Source organism: Cebus imitator, unplaced genomic scaffold, assembly GCF_001604975.1.
Source record: "Cebus imitator isolate Cc_AM_T3 unplaced genomic scaffold, Cebus_imitator-1.0 Scaffold135, whole genome shotgun sequence".
In the NCBI taxonomy this organism is placed as follows: Eukaryota; Metazoa; Chordata; class Mammalia; order Primates; family Cebidae; genus Cebus; species Cebus imitator.
This window is the reverse complement of record NW_016107450.1, coordinates 2,407,192-2,415,012: the sequence shown is the minus strand read 5'-3', so window position 1 is coordinate 2,415,012 and position 7,821 is coordinate 2,407,192.

The window sequence follows — 7,821 nt, the reverse complement described above, 5'->3', positions numbered from 1 at the left end:
TTCTCCCTGTCTGTGGCCTCTCTTCTCATTCTCTTGACAGTGTCTTTTGTGCAGAGCAGAAATTTTAATTTTAATAATTCTAGCTGATCAATTAATTTTTTCATGGACTATGTTTTTGTTGTTTTAGCTAAAACGTCATCACCATACCCAAAGCCATCTAGATTTTCTGCTATGTTATTTTTTAGGAGATTTATAGTTTTGTGTTCTACATTTTGATCTGTAACCCACTTTGAGTTAATTGTGACAGGGTAAAATTTGTGTCTTGATTCACATTTTTGCATGTGGATGTCTTGTTCCAAAATCATTTGTTGAAAAGATGGTCTTTTCTTCATTGTATTACCTGTGCCCCTTTGTCAAAGATCAGTTGACTGTAGTTACATGGGTCTATTCTAGACCCTCTATTCTGTGTCATTGATCTATTTGTCTGTCCTTTCACCAATACCACACTGTCCTGGTTACTGTAGCTCTATAGTAAGTCTTAAAGTCAGAAAGTATCAGTCCTCTGATTTTGTTCTTCTAATTCATTATTGTTTTATATATTCTGGGTCTTTTGCCTCTCTATATGAACTTTAAAATCAGTTTGTCAATATCTACAAAATAACTTGCAGCATTTTAGATTTCATTGAATCTATAAGTCAAGCTGGGAGGGACTGACACCTTGACAAAATAGTCTCCTGTCCATGAACATGAAATATCTCTTCCTTTATTTAATTGTACTTTTATTTCTTTCATCAGAATTTTTAAGAGCAATAAATTACACTTTTATTATGAAATATTTCTAATGTATGTAAAAGTACACAGAATAATGTAACAAACATTCATGTACGCTTAATATTGTCATTGAGGTGTGTTCATATAATTTTTAATTGATTCATATTTCCCCCTTCCTTTTTTTACCATTTTAACACTTTTTAATTCTGCAGTTCAGTAGTGTTAAATATGTTCACACTGTTGTGAAACAGTTCTCCAGAACGTTTTTATCTTGCATGTCTGAAACTATACACATTAAACAAATGCCCTTTCCTCTCTCCCACTAGTCCCTTGTAATCCCCATTCTTTTTTTTTAACTTTTCAAGTTCAAAGGTACATTTGCAAGATGTGCAGGTTTGTTACATAGGTAAATGTGTGTAATCACCATTTTACTTTCTGTTTCTATGAATTTAGGAATGTTACACACCTCATATAAGTAGAATCATGCAGTATTTGTCTTTTTGTGGACAATTTGTTTTATTTAACGTAATTTCCTCTAGGTTTATCTATGTTAGCATGTGACAAGATTCCCTTCCTTTATAAGGTTGAATAATATTCCATTGCATGTCCATACCACATTTTGTTTATTCATTTGCCCATTGATGGACATTTGGGTTGTTTCCAACTGTTAACTATTGTGAATAATGCTGCTTAACCCATTTATGTTTGAGGTTGCAATGTTTTGAATTTTGAGATATGTGAGAAAAATCAGACCTTGGCAATGACCTTGAGCAATAGGATATAAATAACTCCCACATGCTTGGTGTTCCAATAATGGAACACTAGGCATAAATAGATGCTGCTATGAACATGGGTACACAAATGTCTCTCTGATATTCTACTTTCTGTTCTGGATATTGTAATAGTCTGTTTTTACCCTCCATTAAAGATATATCTGAGACTGGGTAATTTATAAAGAAAAGAAGTTTAATTGACTCACAGTCCCACATGGCTGAGGAGGCCTCAGGAAACTTATAATCATGGAGGAATGGGAAGAGGCACATCTTACATGGCAGATGAGAGAAAGTGTGTGAAGAAGGAAATGTCAGATGCTTATAAAACCATCAGCTGTCGTGAGAACCCACTCACTATCACAAGAATAGCATCGGTCACACCAACCCCCTGATCTAATCACCTCCCACCAGATCTCTCACTCAATACATGGGGATTATGGGAATTACAATTCAAAATGAGATTTGGGTGGGGACACGAAGCCTAACCACATCAGATATATACCCAGAAGTGAGATTGCTAGATTATATGGTAGTTCTATTTTTAATTTTTAAATGAAACTCCATACTGTTTTCCATAGCAGTTGCACAATTCTACAATCCCATGAGGGTTCCAATTTCTTACATTCTCACCAACACTTGCTACTGTTTTTTAAAGTAGCCATCCTAATGGGTATCAGGTATATCTCATTGTTGTTTTGATTCGCTCTTCCCTAATGATTAGTAATGTTGAGCATCTTTTCAAATGCTTGTTGGTCGTTTGTACATCTTCTTTGGAGAAACATCTATTTAAGTCTTTTCTCCATTTTCTAATCAGGTTATTTGCTTTTTTGTTTTTGAGTCATAGGAATTCTTTAAATATTGTGAATTTAACCCTCATTATATTTATGATTTACAAATATATTCTCTCTATTCTGTAGAGTGCCTTTGACTCTGTTGATTATGTCCTTTGATGTACAAAAGTGTTTAAGTTTGATGTAGTCTCATTGGCCTATCTTTGCTTTGTTACTTGTGCTTTCACTGTCATAGCCAAGAAATTGTTGCCAAGTCCAATGTCATAAAACTTTTCCCTTGCTTTCTTCAAGGGATTTTATAGTATTGAGTCTCATGTTTAGATTTTTAATCTATTTTCAGTTAATTTTTGAGTATGGTGTAAGATAAAGGTCTAACTTCACTCTTTAGCATTTGGATATCTCCGTTACCAATACCATTTGTTGAAGACACTGTCCTTTCCTCCACTGAGTGGTCTTGGCATTCTTGATAAATGAATTTTACTGAATTCATTTATCAGTTATGCTTTTATAAAAGTTTTATGATTTTTTTAATATAGATTTTATACCATAGTTTTTACTTGCTCATTTTTTATGCAATTGCTATTACTTCAGCAATTCAAAATTTCCTTTTTGAATTGTTCATGTTAATGTATAGAAATGCAACTGATTTTTATTTGTTGATTTTGCATCCTGCAACTTTGCTGAATTCATTTATGAATGGTCAAGATTATTTGACCATATGTGGGGGGTTTATTTCTGGGCTGTTCATCCTATTCTATTTGTCTGTCTTTATGTCAATGCCACATTGTTTTAATTACCATGGCTTTGTAATATACTTTGAAATCAAGAAGTGTGAGTTTCCAATTTTGTTCTTTTAAAAATTTTTTGGGCTTTTTGGGGTCCCTTGAGATTCCATATAAATTTTAGGATAAATTTTTCTATTTCTGCAATAAATGTCATTGGGATTTTGAAATGATTATGGTGAATTGTAGATTGATTTGGGTAGTATGAACATCTTAACAATACTAAGACTTCTGATCCATGATCATGGAATGTCTTTCCATTTGTTTGTCTTTTTAAACTTCTTTCAGCAATGTTTTGTAGTTTTCAGTGTACATGTCTTTCATCTCTTTGGTTAGCTTTATTCTTAAGTGTTTTATTCTTTTTGATGTTATTATAAATAGAATTACTGAATTTCCTTTTTGAAATTTTTCATGTTAATTAACTGATTAGCTGGGCACAGTGGCTCATGCCTGTAATCTCAGCACTTTAGGAGGCTGAGGAGGGCAGATCACCTGAGGTTAGGAGATCGAGACCAGCCTGACAATATGATGAAATCTCAACTTAAAAAAAAAGAAAAAGAAAGAAATGTAACTGATTTTTACATGTTGATTTTGTATCCTGCAACTTTGCTGAATTCATTTATCAGTTATGCTTTTATAAAAGTTTTGTGATTTTCCTCATATAGATTTTGTAACATATTTTGTTACATGTTCAATTTTTATACAATTACTCTTACTTCAGTATATTTTCTATTCTTCCTTTAATTTTATATCATTATGAACATTTATTTTATAAGCTCTTCCAAATTATTCTATTATTTCTGGTTCTTAGGGTGTAAATACTGTTAGTTATATCTGTTAACTGTTCCTCATAGAGGGTTTTTTCTTTATAAGGTTTGTAATATTTTCTATTCCATGTTTAGAGGAGTTTATATACTCTATGGCAGTGATAGGTGCCTCTGGGTTGTAAAGGTATGGATGGTAACACAATATTTTCAGTTGTTTCTGCAGACACGTTTCTTCCAATGGTATCAATAGTTCTGGTATCAATAGTTTCTTGAATTATGAATCCTACATCATGCAGGTAGAATAAATGTAAACCCCACACATATATATAGTATAAGCCTGAGATTTCAGTTTCCTGGACAGATGGCAATGCCCCCAGAGAGACGACAAACTTCTTTACCACATATCTGGGACAGAAGAAGAGGAAGAGTTTTTCTAGCCTGTGAGTGTAAGAACCTCTAAGTTCTAGGCTGTATACAGGAGCAACAATTCCAGGTTCTGTAGCTTACATAGGCTTATTAGCCAAATCTCTGACCTCTGTGTGGTCATTAAGAAACCAACATCCTTCTCTTAGGTCCTATAATTCTTCCCAAGTCAACTTTCCTCCATAGAAGCAAGGGGTTCAGCAGTGCAGGTGGCACACAGGCACTGAAACCTCATTCACTGCCTTTTCATCTAAACAATCACCTATATGGTTTTATTTGAAAGCTTCAGAGCAGCAGCTCAGCCCAAAGCCCAAAAATCTTCCCCAATCAGGGGTCTTAAATCCTATCACAAATGATTAATTTCTATGGGATAAGCATTGCTTTCTTCTCTTTACATAGACAAAATTCTAAACAGACTCATCTTGGTGACAGTACCTCTGGGAACATTTTTCAGAATGATGTTGGCACACATCTACTCAAATATATTGTCCCCATCTGGACTTATTTGTTTGGAGAGATCAATAAATTCACATATCAGTGTAAATGACAAGGTGGGAGAAGTCAGCAGGAAGAAAAATGAAAATGAGATATTTTATAAATTATCAAGACACGATCACTGGAAAACATTTTTAAATTAAATGTGCTTTGTCTGGTGAGGTGTAGTGGCTCACGCCTATAATCCCAGCACTTTGGGAGGCCGAGGAGGGTGGATCACTTGAGGTCAAGAGTTCAAGACCAGCCTCGACCACATGGCAAAACCCCATCTCTACTAAAAATACAAAAATTAGCTGGGCATGGTGGTATGTGCCTGTACTCCCAGCTACTTGGGAGGCTGAGACAAGAGAATCGCATTAACCTGGGAGGCGGAGGTTGCAGTGAACCAAGATCATGCCACTGCACTCCAGCCTGGGCAACAGAGTGAGACTCCGTCTCAAAAAAAAAAAAATTATTTTTATTTAGTGGACCAGGAGAGGCAGACCCACCTTCAATCTGGGTGGGCACCATCTAATCAGCTGCCAGTGTGGCTAGAATAAAGCAGGCTGGAGAAAATGGAAGAGCAGACTCGCTGAGCCTTCAGGCCTTTATCTTTCTCCTATGTAGGATGCTTCCTGCTCTTGAACATCAGACTCAAAGTTCTTCAGCTTTTGAACCCTTGGGCTTACACCAGTGGTTTGCCAGAGGCTTTCAGGTCTTTGTCTACAGACCGAAGACTGCACTGGGCTTCCTGACTTTTGAGGTTTTGGGACTCAAACTGATCCATCACTGGCTTCCTTGCTACTCAGCTTGCAAACAGCCTACTGTGGGATTTTATCGTGTGATCATGTGAGTCAGTTCTCCTTAATAAACCCTCTTTCATACATACATATATCCTATACATTGAAACTAGAAGTAAAGGATGGATGTGAACATAGATTAGCTTGTTAGGATCTGAGAAAGTTGCATTTGCCATAAATATTATAGTGTATTGATTTATTAAACTGTCTTTCTGATCTCCACAAAGGCAAGGATTTTACAAATATGGTGTGTGGTCTCTCAAAAGGGAGAGAAGGCATCAGGGGGCCAGGGAGTGAGGGTCACAGAAGAATCCCAGAGTTGTGGACAGTGGACTTTGTCAACTTCACAATTTAGCGGAAATCCACTCTCAATAAGAAGAAATCTAGGAAGAAAAGCCAGGCCAAGAACACTAAAAGTATTCAAACTGACAGACTGACCCAGCACATGAGAATGAAGTTTGTGAAGTAAATGGACCCTTGGGATGCAATGGGGAGAGTACCATAAACAAAGGCAAGTTCTAGCAAGAGCCAGACAGCTGGTAACAAAGGCTGGGCTGTAAAAGGTCTTTCTGGCTGCCCTTTTATACAGAAGTAGGAAAATCACACATCTCTTTTGGGTGTGAGAGTGATCTGGCTACAACATCTGTCACCCCACTGATTGCCAGGCTGGCTTCATTAGTTCTGGCTGGCTAGGCTAGGATCTCCTTCCTCCTTGCCTTCCCATATACATCTCTTCTTCAGCTGCATGCTGTCAAGAATAATATCGTTCTTAACAGGGAATAACCCCCACTTGACTCAAGAACCCCCTAAATAATCTCTTAGTTCTGACATATTTGTTCACAATAAAGAATCATCTCTAGGCTGGGAATTGTCTCACGCCTATAATCCCAGCACTTTGGGAGACCAAGGTTGGGAGATCACGAGGTCAGGAGATCGAGACCATCTTGGCTAACACGGTGAAACCCCGTCTTTACTACAAATACAAAAATTAGCCAGTCATGTTGGCATGAGCCTGTAGTCCCAGCTACTTGGGAGGCTGAGGCAGGAGAATTGCTTGAACCCAGGAGGCAGAGGTTACAGTGAGCCAAGATTGCGCCACCGCACGCCAGCCTGGGCAACAGAGTGAGACTCTGTCTCAAAAAAAAGAACTATCTCTAATGCCAAAGTGGCTGAAGCTTCACAGGAAGAGGTTCTATCTCTGGAATTAAGGATTCAACAGGGGAGTCCAAAGACTTTCAGACGTTCATTGAAGATTAAAGAGTCAAAACAATTAGGAGGAACATGGTCCAAACCACTGCTATGAGGACATTGTAGGATGTCAGGAACCTTTGTGCTTCCTTTCCATGTTTGTAGAGGAGACAATGCAGCTTCGTGGGCTTCAGAATCATCACTGTCTGCCCCAGGGCCTGTTGTCTTCGTATTTTTCTGCTTAGTTACCATCAGTGCACTCGTGATCCCCTGTCCAGAACTCATTCTAGTACTCCTGACCCTCCTAACAATCTGCCTACAAGACCCTTCTACTTAGTATTCCATAGACTAAAGAGATTTATTTGACATCTACTATGTGCCAAGTAGTGTCCCAATCTGAACTTATGATCTTCATTCTCCACAAAAGAAAACTGGATGAAGTCTTGAGGCCTACGCCAGAGTTTCAGATAGAGCTAATGTTGGGAGCATGTACAAAATGCCAGGTACTGTCCCAGCCGCTTCCACCTACAGATCTCATATAACCTTCACATTGATCCAATGAATAAGAATCAACACCCTCCATTTAACAGGTGAGAAAACAGATATATAAAAGTAATAAGTGCTTCCAAGAGTTTAGGATTTCAGGGGCATTTCAAAAGAGACTTGGGGAAGTCACATAGGATTGCTGTTTATCTTGGCAAATAGAAACCATAAAAAAAAAAAGTATAATTTCATAAAAGATAGGCTATATCAAAAACAAAAAATAAAAAGGAGAAAAAATATAACCATTCATTTAAGTTTAATAAATGTTGCCTTATGGAAAATTTATGTGGTCCTTATTTTCCTCATTTTGCTGTCAACCGATAAAAGCCTAGCCACAAATCTTAAATTTGGGGTCCACTAATTTGAGTTATTTGTGAGGGTTTCCTGATATTTGCATAAATAATGAGGTTACATCTCTCTTTTTCAGTCATCTTTCTTGGCAAATGCTAGGCAAATTAAATTGTGTTGCCTTGCCTTAAGAGATGTGAAACAGGCTGGGCGAGGTGGTTCACGCCTGTAATCCCAGCACTTTGGGAGGCCGAGGAGGGTGAATCACGAGGTCAGGAGAT